Source organism: Schistocerca gregaria, chromosome 1, assembly GCF_023897955.1.
Source record: "Schistocerca gregaria isolate iqSchGreg1 chromosome 1, iqSchGreg1.2, whole genome shotgun sequence".
NCBI lineage: Eukaryota > Metazoa > Arthropoda > Insecta > Orthoptera > Acrididae > Schistocerca > Schistocerca gregaria.
In genome coordinates this window covers 909,707,302-909,725,278 of record NC_064920.1, presented here as the reverse complement: position 1 = coordinate 909,725,278, position 17,977 = coordinate 909,707,302, and the positions used below count along the sequence as shown (strand labels likewise).

The 17,977-nt window shown below is 39.0% G+C and overlaps 1 protein-coding gene across 10 annotated transcripts in view; it reads right to left on the bottom strand.

Moving 5' to 3' along the window:
• Positions 1-15,344, bottom strand: part of LOC126274857 (E3 ubiquitin-protein ligase RNF34) — a 59,964-nt gene extending 44,620 nt beyond the window's left edge. The window contains exon 1 of one of the 10 annotated variants that reach the window (XM_049977155.1): positions 15,151-15,344. The gene's annotated coding sequence lies outside the window, so the exon portion shown is untranslated. Of the gene's footprint in view, positions 1-9,142; positions 9,536-12,039; positions 12,059-12,945; positions 13,038-14,480 lie in introns of those variants that run through there. The other 9 variants (XM_049977146.1, XM_049977147.1, XM_049977148.1 and 6 more) reach the window with 9 other exon arrangements.
• Positions 15,345-17,977: the final 2,633 nt, after the last annotated feature.

Sequence of the window (17,977 nt, the reverse complement as noted above, 5' to 3'; positions counted from 1 at the left end):
GAAGGTTCAGGTGAAGCCGCAGCCTAAGTGTACATCATCGAGCTGTATGTGAATGGACCTCAAGCAGAGGTGGTAGAGGGAAGGACTCCAGTTCAGACAGAAGGAAACACACGCGAACCACAATCATTAGCCCTCACCTGAGTCGCCGAAGTGTGTGACGATAATTTGGATGCGCAGGAGAACTACGAACATGTGCAATGTAACTAGCGAGCAGTTGTGCACACCTAACCTTCAATGGAGGGACTCCGGCCTCCACCAGGACACTAGCCACCAGACTCGTTCTAAAAGAACCAGTCACTAGGTGAACGCCACAGTGGTGAACTGGTTCGAGCAAACGCAACGCCGACAGCACCGCCAAATCATAAACCACACTCCCACAGTCAAGATGGAATTGAACAAGGGCTCTGTAGAGCTGCAGCAGCTTAGAGCGATCTACACGCCATTTGGTGTTGCTCAGGCAGCAGAGGGCATTGAGGTGCTGTCAGCATTTCCCCTTAAGCTGATGGAGATGAGGCAGCCAAGTCAATCTGGCATCAAAAACCTGTCCTAAGAATCGATATGCCTCCACTACAGTGAGTGGATCGTCAGTAAGATAAAGTTCTGGTTCCGGATGAATGGTACGACATCTACAGAAGTGCACGACAAACTACTTCGCACCTGAGAACTGGAAGCCATGGGCTAGAGCACATGATACCACCTTGTGAATGGCTCCCAGTAGGGGCCGTGCAGCAACACCAGTACTGGAGGTGCAGTAAGAAATGCAGAAGTCATCCACATATAGAGAAGGCGAGACTGATGGCCCCACAGCTGCCTCTAGACTGTTAATGGCCACTAAAAATAGAGACGCATTCAATACGGAGCCCTGTGGGATTGCATATCTCCTGGATATGGGTGGAACTGTGAGAGGCACCAACTTGGACATAGAAAGTACAGAACGACAGGAAGTTTTGGATAAAAAACAGGAGTGGGTCTCTGAAAACCCACCTATATAATGGGGCAAGGATAATGTCGCTAGGTCATGTCATACGCTTTTCGTAAATCAAAAAAGACAACAGCCAGGTGTTGGCATCTGGAAAAGGCTCTGCAGAAGACAGACTCGAAGGACTCAAGATTATCAGTGGCAGAGTGACGCTGGTGAAGCCTCCCTGACATGGAGCCAGTAGGCCACGTGACTCCTGGACCCAAACCAACTGCCAACACACCATACGTTCCAGCAGCCTACAAATAACGTTTGTGAGGTTGATGGGCCGAGAGCTATCCACATCAAGCGGTTTTTTAGCGGGACTGAGCACCGGAATGACTGCGCTATCCCACCATTGCGATGGAAGGATGTCATCGCACCAGATACAGTTGAAGATCACAAGCGTATGTCGCTTGTAGTCAGATGAGAGATGCTTAATCAGCTGTCTGTGGATCCGGTCAGGCCCAGGAGCTATGTCAGGGCAATGTGCAAGGGCATTGATGAGCTCCCACTCTGTAAATGGGGCATTATAGGATTCACTGTCATGTGTAGTGAACAAGATCACTTTCTCTTCCAGCCGCCATTTGAGGATGCGAAAGGCTAGGGGTAATTCTCTCTCAAGCAAAGTGCTCAGCAATCGCATTTGCGTCGGTAGATAACACGCCATTTATGGTAACGCCAGGAACACCTGTTTGGGTCTGGTACTCGAAAACACGTTTGATCTCTGCCCAGACTTGGGTGGTGGTTGTTGGGATGTTTAAGGGGGACTAAACAGCTAAGGTCATCAGTCGGTGATTTACGGCACTCAATGGTCGAGACACGTCTCTCCTAGCACTTCTGCTTCTGTTGTTTGGGAAGTTGGCAAACGTGGGCACGGAGCCGTTTAAAGGCTATGAGGTGCTCCAGGGAAGGGTGCCGCTTACACCACTATAGAGTTTGCCGACACTCCTTAATTGCTTTAGCAACTTCTGGTGACTACCAAGGGACTCCCTTTCGCCGTGGGCACCCTGAAGAGTGAGGGATCGCGTTTTCTGCTGCAGAAACAATAGTTGTACTCACCTACTCAACCATCACATCAATATTACCATGTGGGGGAGATTCAACAGTGACAGCAGAGGTTAAAATTTCCCAGTCCGCGTTACTTAAAGCCCATCCGGGCACGCCTCCGAGCGCCTGATGCTGGGGCAGTGACAGGAAGATAAAGAAGTGGTCACTAACACGCATGTTGTAATGTGCTCTCCAGCAGATACATGGAAGGAGGCCAGGTCTGCAAACTGAAGAGATCAATTGCCAAATATGTGCCATGTTCCAGACTGAAATGTATGGGGGCACCTGTATTTAAGAGGCAGAGGTCGAGTTGTGACAGTACATTTTTGATCTCTGCCTCTGCCAGTAAGCACGGAGCCACCCCACAAGGGGTTATGGGCATTAAAATCCACCAGAAGTAGGAAAGGCTTAGGGAGTGGATCAATCAGTGCAGCCAATGCATTCAGGTGTACTGCGCCATCTGGAGGAAGATATATGTTGCAGGCAGTTATTTCCTGCGTCATCCTTATCCTGACGGCCACAGTTTCAAGAGAGGTTTGAAGGGCAAGGTTCACTACATACCGAGTCGAGGTCATTGACACAAACTCCACCTCACACTCGATTGTTGTCACTATTGTTCCTGTAATATCCGTTATAGCTGCAGAGGGCAGGGTTCTGCATTGCTGGGAACCAGGTTTCCTGGAGGGCAATGCAGAAAGAGGGTGTAAAACTTAACAGTTGCAGTAGCTGGGCCAGGCAGTGGAAAAAACCACCCGAACTCCACTAGAGGATGACATGATCAAGAGGCTGAGAAGGCATGGAACATTCGATGAGGCAGTTTACGCCTCAGGGTCACCTGCTGCCACCAATTTATTTCCTGAGCAGTCTGTATCCGTGGTGTCTGTGGGTCAGGCGAGATCTGGGTCCTCAGCAGACGCCATAATCTCCATCTCATCCTTAGGAGCAAAGCTTGAAGGTAGTGGTGGTGTGGGTGCAACCGCAAATCCCTTGGTCTTAGGGGGTCTTCTTTTTGGATTTCTCTCACTACTCCTTGGGTTTCTCTGGCTGGGAGGATTTCACTGATTCAGTCTATGGGACTGAGGATGATCTCAAAGCCCTACGACTAGCTACCTTTGGGCACTTCAGCCACTGGTGGGAGTAACCTTTCCCACTAGCAGAAACTTGGGAAGGGAGTGACCCAAGGGACCTCTTCCTAGTGAGAGTTGAAGAAGAAGATTCAAACTTCTCCGGCTGGGAAGTGGGGACTGGTGTCCCTGGTGGTTGAGGGGGGGAGGGTGGGGGGGCAGTGCTCCCAAGGTAGGTGGTGTGGGAGCAACAGGGAGGGAAATTCCCCCCACCATCAAGGGGGCATGTGTAGTCTTCCGGCTCTGAGAGCCACGTGGAATTTGCATAACGGATGCAGCTACAACTATTCTCATAGCAGGGGCTTAAGAGGTGGTCATAGCCACAGGACGTAGATGCTCAAATTTCCTCTTAGCCTCAGTGTATGTGTCAGTCGGTCTAGGGTCTTTTATTACATGATTTCCCTTTGGCGCTGTAAAATCCTGCAGTCTGGCAACCAAGAGGATAGATGCTCTCCGCAGTTGACACAGATAGGAGGCGGGGCACATGGATTATTGGGATCTGGTGGACACCCACAATCTCGACATGTGACGCTGGAAGTCCAGTGGGAAGACATATGGCCAAACTTCCAGCACTTAAAGCACCACATAAGGGGAGGGATACATGGCTTTACATCACACAATAGACCACCACCTTAACATTCTTGGGCAAAGGGGAAATCCTAGAAGGCCAAAATGAAGGCACTGGTGGCAACCTGATTACTCCCCTCGGACCCCGATGGACGCACCGGACAAAATGAATGCCCCATCACTAAGTTTGCATGCGCTCATTGTCAGACTGCAAAAAAAGGTCCCTGTGAAATATAATACCCTGGACCATATTTAAGCTCTTATGGGGTGTGATGGTAACGGAACATCCCCCAGCTTGTCACAAGCGAGTAATCCTCTTGACTGAGCAAAGGATGCTGTTTTTACCAAGACTGACCCCGACCGCATTTTGGACAAGCCCTCCCACCTTCACAAACTTGTCTTCTAAATGGTCTACAAAAAACTGTGGCTTCATTGAAACGAAGGAGTCCCCATCAGTTCTTGTACATACGAGGTACCAGAGTGAATAAGGTTCACTGCCATCCTTAGTGTGGTGTTCCTCCTATGGTGTGGCCAGGGAAGCCAATGATTTAGGGTCATACTTCTTTGCATTGTACTGAGACTTAGAACGCTTAGAGACTGCTGGTGTTTGATCACCAGTGTGAGCATGTGGTACAATTCATTGCGCATCATTCGCCCTAATGCCATCCACTCCGACCAGAGGCCCTACCCACAGGTGCCAGCCAGCCACAGCAAAGACCACCTGGCAGTATGGTCACTGCCAGGAGTCCCAATGTCCCAGGATGACAGGCATCTACTCCTTGGCATATGTGGGGAGTTAACAGTGCAGGCATCAGCAGAGGAATCCCTATGTTGTCAGGGGGGCTACAACCAACAGGGTACATGGCGGCCCTACCACAACAGACTGGCTACTGTGCTGGAACAAGTCCACGGTCATCGTTGGCACAGAAATTGACACTGCATAGTGCATGGTGGTAAACACACCCAAGAAGGTGTCCTTGCCCAAGAGATAGAGAATGAGCAGGACTGGAATGCGCCAATGAGAAAGTGGGCTACAGATCTCAAGGCACTATGGACACGATGCACCGTGTAAGGCACCCTTCCCCAATTGGCTCACTTTTCGGAAAACTTTTGAAGAATGGAGGTCAAACCCGACAGGGGACCATCACATTAAGGCTGAAAGGTGTAAGACTCCTTTTAGTCGCCTCTTACGACAGGCAGGAATACCTAGGGCCTATTCTTACCCCTGGACCCACAGGGGGAGAATAATTTGACAGAGCTTTTAAAGACTTACGTCTAAACAAGGCCCTAGGCATTGACCACATTCTGTCAGAACTAGTGATAGCCTTGCAAGTGCCAGCCATGACAAAATTCTTCTACCCAGTATGCAAAATGTATAACATGTGAAACATCCTCAGATTTCAAGAAGAACATAATATTTTCAATTGGAGAGGAAGCAGGTTGAGACAGATGAGAAAATTACTGATATAGCAGTTTAGCATGTCATGGCTGCAAAATACTAATATGAATTCTTTATAGACGAATGAAGAACTTGTAGAAACCAAACTGAGTAAAGGTCAGTTTGGATTCTGGAGAAATGTAGGAACACACGAGGAAATACTAACCCCACGACTTCTCTTAGAAGATATGTTTATAGCACTTGTTGACTTGGAGAAAGCTTTTGACAATGTTGTCTGGAATACTCTCTTCAAAATTCTGAAGGTAGCAGGGGTCAAATACAGGGAGCAAATGGTTACATACAACTTTTACAAAAATCAGACAGCAGTTATAAGAGTCAAGAGACGTTAAAGGGAAGCAGTGCAAATTGTGCACTGACCAAGCAGTAAAGGAAACCAAAGTCTTCAGTCCTAAGATTGGTTTCATGCAGCTCTCCATGCTGAAGCTCAGGGAGAAGAAATAAATCCTTTAAGGTTCCCCGATGACATCATAATTCTGTTAGACAGCAAAGGACTCTGAAGGAAAGCTGAAATGAATGGACAATGTCTTGAGTAAGCAATGAGTCTTCATCTGATTGGGAATTAACGACATGTTATGTTCCTCAATGTTCCATCTTGGATCCATTGCTTTTTCTTGTGTACATTAATGATGTCTCGCATGGAACATTGCCAGGTAAGTTTGTTTTGTTTGCAGATGATGCGAACATTGCAATAAATACCATATCAAGTACAGATTTAGAAATGACTGCTAATCAAATTTTCACTGACATTAATAAATGGTTTAAAGCTAATTCACTGTTGCTGATCTTTGAAAAAAACGCACTATATGCAATTCAGAACCTGTATGAGATTTCCTTGCAGCATGTGTATAACATATGAAGACTTGCAGTTGGAAGAGGTTGACATTGTTAAATTTCTGGGAATACAACTCTAAAATAAAGTCGGAAGGCCCAAACTCTTTGCCTTGACAAATGTCTGCTTGTGTCTGTGTATGTGCGGATGGATGTGTGTGTGCGCGCGCGCGAGTGTATACCTGTCCTTTTTTCCCCCTAAGGTAAGTCTTTCCGCTCATATATACAAACTTTGCTTACTTTCACTCTATTATGTCGTATGGGATCATATTTGAGGTAACTCATCAAACAAGCAAAAGTTTTTAAAGTGCAGAAGCATGTAATAAACTCATTTCAAGCTCATCATTTACAAATCAATGCAAGGAACAGACTGTTCTAACCACTGCTTCTCAGTATATTTACTCCTTATTGAAATTTGTTGCAAATCAATACTAGGAATAAGAACAATCTACATGAAGATATAAAATCACATACTTTCGTCCAAAACAGGGTCCAATATTCAGGAACATATATTTTCAATGAACTACCAGCAACCATTAAAAACTTGGTTTCAGATAAAGCACAGATTAAACGGAGTTTGAAAGACTGTGTTCCATTCTGACATTTGATTAATTCTGTAAATATTAGCAGTTCCAGTTTAGTGTAATGTATTCACATATTTTGAGCATCTCTTGATAAATGATCAGAGAAGTGAGTATTACAGTCAAATGTTCTATGTTTTCTGTGTTATAATTTGACGTCCTACACAACCACAAGAATCATTTTCTTTCTTGGTCTATAGAATGAATTCTGTATCTAATCTAATCTTGAAATGGAGATATGATATGAACATCAACAAATGCAAAACAAGGATTACTGAAGGCAGTCTAATTATATCAGGTAATGTTGAGAAAATTTGGTAAGGAAATGAGAAAGTAGTAGATGAGTTTTGCAATTTGGGCATGAAATTTGTTATCAAATATAGATTTGACTATTAGGAAGGAAATTAATTAGTAAGTCACTTTCATTTTGCACAATAGGATGTACTGATGAGGAATGAGTCATTTTACATTCACATCACAAATTAATTTGTACACAAGTTTACATTCTGAGAGTTTCTAATTCTTTTTCCAAAAAGAACAAAAATATATCATATGATGTGAGTCAGTAATTCCTACCCACCACCTTTTACACATTACAGTAACAGGAATGCTCCTACAGAATAGTTGGATCTGTCAAGGAGAAACTTTCTCAGCTTGTTTCCAAATTTACCCTGCTGTCTGTCAGACATTTTATATCACTTGGAAAGAGATCAAAAATTTTTGTTGCAGCATTGTGCACCCCTTTTGTGATAAGGACAACCTTAAAGTGGAGTAATGAATGCCGTTTTTCCTTCAGGTATTGTAATTATGTACATTATTACTCTTTTTGAACTGTAGTGAATTATTTAAAACAAACTTTGTGAGGGAATACAAATATACTATGAAGCAGTAGTCAGAATGTCCAACTCCTTAAACAGATGTCTACAAGACGATCGTGGGTGAGCATCACACATTATTCTTTCTGCATCTTTTTGTGCACTGAAGATTTTCTTTCTTATCAGAGTTTCCCCGGAACATTATTCACTACGACATTATTGAATGGAAATACACAAAACACGTCATCTTAATGATTTGTCTCTCCCCACGATTTGCAATGACTAAGTGCAAATGTGGCTGAACTAAGTTGTTTTAGGAGATTCAAAATACATTTTTTCCTATTTAAATCCTCATCAGTATTGACACCCAATAATTCTGAAGTTTACACCCTATTTATAATTTCCTTGCCATGTCTTACGCTTATCTCTGGTGTAGCACCTCTAGATGTGCAGAACTGAGTATGTTGTGTATTATTAAAATTGAGGGCGAGACCATTCACAGAAACAAGTCAACAGTACTATTAAGAATTTTGCTAATTATTATTCTGTTTCTGTATCTATGCTTGGATTCATTAAAATACTAATGTCGTCTCCAAAAAGAACTTATTCTGCTTTCATGGGTTACATGGAAGATTTTTACATATACCACCTCAGTGCCAACCAGCAAGGATTCAGAAAGCGTTGACAATGTGAAACCCAACTCGCACTTGTGTCACATGATACACTGATAGCTCTGGTACATCTATGCTTATTGTTGAGGTACCATCATATGGGGTTTCAAACGAATTTTGTAATTGGACTGAGGACCTTTTGACAAGGAGGAATGTTATCTTGAATGGACAGTCTTTGTCATTTGAAGAATTAACTTCAGATGTGCCCCAGGAAAGAGTGTTGACATTCTTGCTGTTCATGTTGTATATTAAGGACCTTGCGGACAACATTAATAGTAACCTCCAACTTTGATGATGCATGTATCTATAATAAAGTACTGTCAGAAAGAAAGTACACAAATATTCAGTCAGATCTTTGAAAGATTTCAAAGTGGTGCAGAGGCTGACAACTTGTTTTCAATGTTCAGACTTGTAAAATTGTGCACTTCACAAAACAAAACAAAAAAACCTAGTATTCGGTGACAATAGTAATTGTTGGAATCAGCCAACTCATACAACTACATGGATGTAACACTTGGGATATGAAACAGAATGATCACACAGCTTCAGTCATGGATAAAACAAGCAGTAAACTTCAGTTTATTGGTAGAATACTGGGGAAACACAATCAGTCTACAAAACATATTACTTACAAATAACTCTTGTGATTGGTTCTAGAATATTGTTGAAGTGTGTGGGACCCATACAACATAAGACGAACAGGGGATATTTAACACATACAAAGAAGGACCTTATGAATGGTCACATATATGTTTCATCTGTGGCGGAATGTCACAGATTCTGAAGGAACTAAACTGCAGGACTCAAAAACCCCAACAAAATCTATTCCCAAAGTTCCAACAACCCGCTTTAAATGACAACTGTACTAATACATTACAGTACCCCTAACACAGAGATCATGAGAATAAGATAAGAATAACTACAGCATGCACGAAGGCATTAAAACAATCATTCTTCTTGCACTCCATACTTGAATGGAATGGGAAGTAGCCCTAATAACTGGTACAATGGGATATACACTACGCCAAGCACCTCACTGTGGTTTGTGGAGTGTAGATGTAGGTGTAGATATGAAGACCAATAGCTCACCTAAGACTGAGCATCAGGGAACTGCAGCGATATTTCTTCTCCCCAGTCAGCATTATGACCCCAGACTTGGTTGAATTACTAAGTACAACTTCCTGCGCTTTTTTTTTTTTTTTTTTTTTTTTTTTTGTTAGATGATATCATCCATTGGTTGGCTATGTATCATCAATCCCATGAAACTTCAATTTATCTGCGAGAATACTGCAATTCACACAAGATAGGCCACAGGGCATTACAAAAGTGTCCAATTCTATTTATCTGCTTTGACACATGATGTCACCAATATGGCAGAAATGGCTAGTTGCAGGATATACAAAACTGTGATGATGGCATCACTACATTCACACAGTAACAAAAATAAAAATGAAACAATAATGTCTCACACCAAAAGTAAAATGAAGCTAATGGGACAACTGTGGAAATTTGGGAGTTTGGGGGGAGGGGGGGGGGGGGGGGCATGCTAAAGATGTAATAATAAAAATGACCACCACACCGTCCTAAAACAAATGATATAAAAAAAATTAAATTACAACATCCGCTACACCAACAAAACCACAGGAATCTGACATTTCCCTTTACCTATATCACTCAACCCCAACACCTACGTCGCTGAAAGGTGGAATCTGAAATTCTCCTTACCTTTATAGCTTAACCACAGCTATCGATACCAAAAAGCCAACACCGACAACTCCAGAAAGTGGAAACAAAAACTCCAACAATTTAGAGATACCCAAATACTCCATATTCACTTCATGAATTAAAACACAACTAACCTACCACAAATATACAACAGACATAACATCACAATTACTATAGAATAAAACCAAAACAAATAACAAAACGTTACCGCATCAATTACCTAAACTCAAAACCACTTCAGCACAACGACAATCAAAATTCAACTGAAATGAACCGAATACCACACGTTAAATTTTGCACGTCCACATCCAACACCAGAGGTGCATCATGAAATACAGCAACGTCTACATACATAACCAACTCAAAAACACCATGCCATAGTGATACTACACACACCACTACCATTACGTCACAGGTTTAAGCTACTGTGTGGAATCTGTTGCTTCCATTGACCCAGCGGTAGAAAATACCAACCAGTGCTGTTGTATTATTTAATGCAATCATAAAATCCGGTGAGTGTACACAAATATCTATTTCTCAGTAGAACTATCCTTCCGAAACCCAGACTGCAATTTGCTGAAGGTATTATTGTTGGAAGGTGAGATACTATCCTAGAATGCATCACCTTCTCAAAAATTTAGAAAATGATGTCAGCACTGAAACAGGTCAGTGCTTACTGACATCTCTCTTTTTGTCACCTTTCTTTGTATGGAGTGTAGCCATGTATTAAAATGAAACATGGACAATAAACAGTTTAGGCAAGGAGAGAATCAACACTTTCTAAATCTGGTGCTACAGAAACAGGCTCACAATTAGATAAGTAGATGGACAGATAGACCATGTGACTAATTAGGAGACACTGAAAAGAACTGGGGAGGAATGGAATTTGTGACACAACCTGATGAGGAGGGATTGATTGATAGGACACATCCTGAGACATCACATTTCAGTGAAATGGGAAGAGAGTGGAGGATGGAGAAGAGCAAAAACTGTAGAAAGTAGAGGGAGACCAAGAGACGAATACAGCAAGCAGATTCAGTAGGATTCCTTACTCAGAGATAAAGAGGCTTGCACAGGATATAGCAGCCTAGAAGGATGCATCAAACCTGTCTTTAGACACAAAATGACAATGATAATATTTTCTAAAGCTTCTATAGTTTGACTATTAGTACCACAGTGCATTCTTCTCATTTTATTTTGTACATTAAAATGTAAGTAATATAATTCTTATACATTTTCATTAAAATACTACCATTAAATTGTCAAAACCATGCCTTGAAAACAAAGAAAATGATGAAATAATCACAAGAAGTTGCACTATCTTCTTGGAGTTATAACCTTATACAAAATCCATTCTCACCAAAAATTTCATTGTTGACAAGAAGAATGTAGTGTAAACAACTGTGCAAGAATAAACTAACAATAATTTTACCACTTTACAACTTCCAGTAAAATGTCCCGCTGACCATGGATGACCCTTAGTCAAATGTGTAACATGGAACGACTGCGCAGCTTGGACTGGTCAAAAATATCTGATAGCAGTTCACCGGAAGAATTCTGAAGGAACATCACATACTTTCAAGACATTATTTTCAAAACCAGAATGACATTTACACTGATGCTTCTGACTGTTAGGGAATGACTGAAACGACCGAACTTCCTCTTAAGTGATTGTGTTTGTTCCAACTTAGCTTCCAGTTATGAAAGTCCTCCACAAGTAGCTTACAGTATAACAGTGGATATCCATTGAAATTCAGAGGTGATTCAAAGTAAAATAGTTTGTAACTCCAGTTACAATTTGTGCAAGTAGGGCCTACTTTCAAGTATAAATAAATGGTCCAATAGCAGTTTAACAGTATTTTAATATATGTTCTTTGGCTAAATATGTTACTGTTGTCCATAGTTTTAGACCAATACACAATACAAAGGATGAAATTATAAGAAAAACTGCACCTAATTGTTAACCACTTACGGAGAGGCAGTTTTAACAGGGTTGATACATTTGTGTGTTAAAGCTGTTGTTGTTCCTATTTCAATTACTAGTAAAATACCATCCATTTCCCATTTTAATTAAATAAAGATAACATGATAGCAGGTAAAACAACTGTTTATTAGTGATAAATTTGCCTTCCTTTATATTGATACAACAAGTTATTTTTCAGACTTTTCAAGTACAAAGTAAGAGTTAATGCAGATCAACAACAATTATATCAATTAACAAAGCATCTAAAAGCTACATATTTTAAGTTTTTTTAACTAACCTATTCATTAACTTGTTTGAGAACACTGCAGTTTCTCCAATATTATGTGATCTATGGAGGGTCTGAAATAACACTATCAGATATTTACCAACAAACAAAGCTGTGAGTACAATGTTGAAGTAACAGATACAGGCTTTTCTGACCATATGGCTTTAAAAATGATAAGGAATGAGAACAATAAGAAATACACAGTCACTGAAAAATAAGTACAAAGAAGACTTATTAATGCAAACGGGTTAAGGGTATTTAATTGTATGCTAAAAAGGGTGCAGTGGGGCATAGAACAAACTTATATTGCAGACAGAAAGTATGACAGTTTTCTCACTGATTATCAATACTGCTACAATGTAGCATTCCTGTCACAAAGAATTAAAGTAAGTGAGAACACAAACACATGGGTAACACAAGCAACCACCCTTAGAAACCCAATCAGACATGCTAAAATAAATACAACAATAAAACCATACTACAGGAAATATAGAAGGGTCTATAGGAAAGTTTTAAAGGCAGAAAAATGGCTAAGCAATGATACCTACATTAATAAGGGAAGCAATAAATCAAAATCGATTTGGAATGTTATAAACAATAGGAAAACGTAAAATCAAGACTCATAATTTCAAAATTAAAAGTGAGGGTAAAGTGATAGAAGATGATCAACAGGTAGCCAATATATGCAATGAACATTATGTGAACACAGCACCGAACCTAATTAAAAGTCTGTGCAATGTGAGAAAAAAAAAAAAAAACATAAAAGTACCAACTTGTGAAAAGACAATGTTTCTGTACCCAATAACATAATGTGAAGTTACAAATGCTACTAATAAACTAAAAAATAAAATGTCTTGTGGTATTAACAGAATTCCAGACAAGGTAATCAAACATAGTTCTACCCGTGTAGATACTCACCTAGCGGACATTACTAATACTTGTTTCAGGATAAGGGTGTTCTCATCAAAATTAAAACTCTCCATGATAAAGACACTTCACAAAAAGGATAGTACACCTGACATAAATAATTACAGGCCAGTGCCATTATTGTCAGTTTTCTCTAAAGTAATTGAAAGAGTAATGTATGAAAGGATAGCTCACTTCCTGAATAAAAATAAAATACTGACTAACACTCAAAATGGGTTTAGAAAAAACAGATCCACAGAAACAGCAGTCTTCCAATTCATGAAAATGCCTTGTACAAGAACAAATTAAGATGTGAAATAGTCTTAGATTTATCTAAAGCGTTTGATTTAATCAGCCATGACTATTATGAAACTAGAATGTTATGGGGTCTGGGGACTTGCCTTCAAATGCTTCAAGTCTTATCTCTCTGATAGACAGCAGAAAATACAAATATGTTATGAAGGCAAGGAGTGTCTTTCAAGTTCCGTGTTGGGCCCTCTTTTGATCTTGGTGTACATAAACAATTTGCCAAACCATCTGACAGTTGCAGAAACTGCAATGTTTGATGATGACACTAGCATTTTTATAAAAGGATACACTGAGGATAATTTACGACAGTGTCTCTAGGACAATAAATGAAACAGGAAAACGGTTTAGAGATAATGCTTAGATCATAAATAAGGATAAAAAAGTATTGATGAATTGCAGTAATATTAAAAGTAAAGCTAGAAGAAGAGTAAAAGCTGGGTTACGGAAAAATGTTATTGCACAAGCTCCAAATTCTTCGTTATATGGGTGGATGATCACTTGAAAAGCATCTAGAAGTTTTGAGTGAAAAAATGAAGTAAATGCTGCTATGTGCTGAGAATGCTTCAGGAAGGTTGCAACACTGAATCATTGCTGTGTGCCTATTATACTTACATAAATTACCAGTTAAAATACTTTTTAGTGCATTGCCTTCTACAATAAAGAAAATTAAAGGATTTCTAAAATTCAAGGTAGATGTTAAACAATTTTTATTCACTCATAGTTTTTATAGCATTGAGGAATATCTGAATATGGAAAAATAATATTTATATAAACTGCTAAAAAATGTATTTATTATCCAAGTTTTTGAAACAAATTAAAGATAAGAAACTATATTGTATTGACTACATCCATACAATGTAAATTGTTAACGGATGAACACAGAGATCGATTGATTGAGTACAAACACTGGGTGAAAGACGCAATAATGAACTCTTGTCAATGAATTCCTAAATGCACAATGAAGAAGTTGAATTTATACACAGCTGGAAAAAAAAGGCACTCTTTCTCGACTGAGAGAAACAATTTATAATGCCAAGTACAATAAAAAAACTCGGTAATACCGCAAGCAGACACTATATTTCGATAATTTTTAACAATAACCCTCCATATTTCATGAAATTCCAAATGAACAAGTTTTGGGGAGGGCGTATTTAATAGAACATATGCAAAAATCATAATTTTTAAAGTCAATTCATCCACATCCTAACACCGATATGAAAGAGAAACATTTCACTAACACAATAAAACGTGTTTATATCTTGTAATTACTGTTTTCGTAGCTGGTCGAAAGTTGTTAAAATTGGTTTCAGGAACTTACACAGTCAAAGTACCTTACAATAAATTTCGCATGATGGAAAGGAGCAATATATAACAGATATCGATTAAAAGTGTACGGGACATGTGAAAGATTTTTGTGAGACATGAATCTTGGGCTGCTAGTACCACTTAATACGCGTTTTGTTTCCGAAACCGTTACTTCAAGCTTTTTTGAGTTGGTTACACTGTACATGACCACAAAAATATAACACAAAACCATGTCTAATATTCCACAGTCCATAAAAAAAAAGGTTAACTCAGTGAGAGGATATTAGCGCTATACTAAGGCAGAAACCCGCCCATTCTCACTCCCTTCAAACGTATCGCTTCTCTTTTACTTAACGACAGCCCAAACCCTCCACCCACCATTTCTCTATAAAACCACTCTGTCTTGCAGAATAATGTAAATACACAGTACACATGACAATCATACAACACAACTCACTGGTCAAATGTTTATGTTCTGATGTGACATTTTGCATCTCTGGCAACATACCCCGATCACCCGTCAGACCAAGCACTACTTTGTTTCAAGATTAAGACTATCGTCACAATAAAGAAGGAAAATGAATATTTCCTGATAAATCGTACGTGACTTGTCAGCATGCCTGATAATGCGCTCATAGCTTAGCAGTGACGAAGCAACGACATAATATAGAAGGTCAGCTGCACTACTTTCGCTGTTTCACAGTACTAGAGAAATTAGTTACTGACACCTGTCACATTACTTCTAATTAGACACATATTGCATGCTAAATATCTATCTGGGTTACAGCAATAAGAGTAACAACTGAGAGTACTCTTTAATATAATATTTATTCATTTAACTTTTATTGTTACGCTGTTCAGAAGATGGAATCGTCTCTGCATATGTAACTAAAAGGTGTAAAAATCTCATTATATTTCAATTTTTAATATTATATAATATTGTATAATTATATAGAGATATTTTAAAACTCATGAATAAATCAGAGCAAAAAGCTAATCTTTTTAAGCCTCCTTTTAACATTCATTTAAGACATTTATTTTTAACTTTTATTTTAAAAGCCTCCTGTAAAATGGGATAAAATGGTGGGGTAACATGAACCACTTTGACATTAACTGAGTCAAGTGCACGTTGTGGCTACATTGGTGGTTTGGTGATACTGTTGGGTTGTGGTCTTTATTTCATTTTATTTATCCACCCATAGGCAATAGATGTTATATGGAAGTTGTACATGTAATTTAGTGTACAGTTAGGTTAACTGGACCATTTTTACATTCTTTTTTGTATTTATATCTCTCACAACAAATGAATATTTAGTGCATAATTATTTTGGTTCCATGTAGTGTATGTTTGAAAAAAATAAGAACCAGACCTAATTGTTAACAAAAGGAGAGACCAAAACGTAACATAGTTGCAAGTGGTCCACTGTAGGGAGGGCCACAGTCACACAAGTCATGATCCCTGTGGTTAGTGGGGACCAGGCAGACAGGTTTTTTAGGATAAAGTGAAACTCCAGACAGACAACAATCAAGAAAAATATTATAAAGAAGCTTCATGTACAGTAATTAGAGACAAAGCTAAGGGTAGTACCAATTTACTTCATCTAAAATATGCAGGGAATAAAAAATACAGTAGTAGTGACTGTGGGGACAGAAATTGTCAGTATAAATAGGTATAATTTAGCAACTTACACTTGCAGATCTAATGTGGATAGAGGAGGAGTTGCCATTAACACAAAACAAGGATTTAAAAAAGAAATTGTAAAGGTAACCAATTTCTGAGTCGATCAGCACTTTAAATTTCGTGCATGTGAACTACAGTTAGATAATGTAGTGTCGATATTAACAATCAGGTACATGTCCCCATTAGGAGATTCAGACCTATTCATAAAAAAGTCTTACTACACATTATACTCTCTGTCAGACAGAAAGAAGAAGTTATTAATCTGTGGTGAACCAGAAGTGTTATTAATGACATAACTTAGAATTAGTAATCGTTTTCCCTACACGTACATCTGAAGATAGTAGCACTCTAATAGATGTATTTGCACAGCAATAGGATGTAAAACTGACCCACACTTTCCCTGTGATAAATGGATTGTCAGACCATGATGCACAACTGGTAAACTTATAAAATCTAGCAGGGTATACAGTTCAGAAACCGCTAAGTAAAAGTGTAAAGTTGCTCAATCTGATATCTATAGAGCACTTCAGAGAACTTTTAAGAAATGTTAATTGGGAAAATGTATATAATGAGTCAAACGCTAATGAAAAATGGCACAAATTTCTTGATAAATTTATATACCTTTCTGGACATTGTTGCCTAAAAAAATTACTAACTGCAACAAACAGTTTTCAAAGAAACCATGTTCAGAAAGAAAAAGAAAACTACATGAGACAGCAAGAATTAATAAAACACCAGTAGTAATTTTACATTATTATAATTATTGTAACATAGTGAGAAAATGTATCAGGAAATCACGAAATATGGAATGTTGTTAGAAGGGAGATAGGAAAAGTGACTACTGGGGTAGGTTGTATTACTATTAAAGGGAATGAGACTATCTTAACCAACAGTAAACAAGTAGATAATGAATTTAACAACCATTTTTAAATGTAGGTAAAACATTGGTGAGAATAGTTCAAAAGAAAAGGCCAAGCAGCACATGGAAGAGTCAGTTTTGAGAAACCTTAATCAGATTAATTTTCGCCTAACAACCTCTTGTGAAATAAGAAGAAATCATAAAATCTTTCAAAAATAAATGCTCTTTTGAGTAGATGACACATCTAATAAGATATTAGAAGAATGTGGAGCAGTTACAGCAGATGTTCTGAGTCAGCTGTGTAATGCCTCACTTAACTCAAGATATTTAACCCAGACAGCTTAAAATATATCTTTGTCAAGCCTCTCTAAAAAAAATAGTACCCCACAAATGTCAATAATTACTGCCCAGAGAAAATAATATATCCAAGAGTGGTTAGCCTTCTCAACAGTAATGAGATACTTAGTAAATCACAGCCTGGATTTCAAAAATGCTGCTGCACTGAGACAATATACAATTTCAATACCCACTTAATAGAGTCTTTAAATAGTAAAATGTCACCAATAGGAATTTACTGTGACTTATCCAGAGACTTTGATTGTGCAAACTATGACATTATGTTGCAGAAATTGCAATTCTATGGTACAAATGGTACAGCATGTGAGTGGTTTATGTCATATCTACAGAACAGGAAGGTAAAATGTTTGTTTGTGTGGTTTAGTTGATTTAAGTAAGTTTGCCACTTCATCTAACTGGGGTGAAATTCCATTAGGTGTTCCACAGGGTTCGATCATGTGTCTCCTTGTGATCTTGATATACATGAATGACATCCCTTCTTATCGAAACAAGCTAAACTGACGTAGGTTGCTATGAATAAGCATCATTATTAA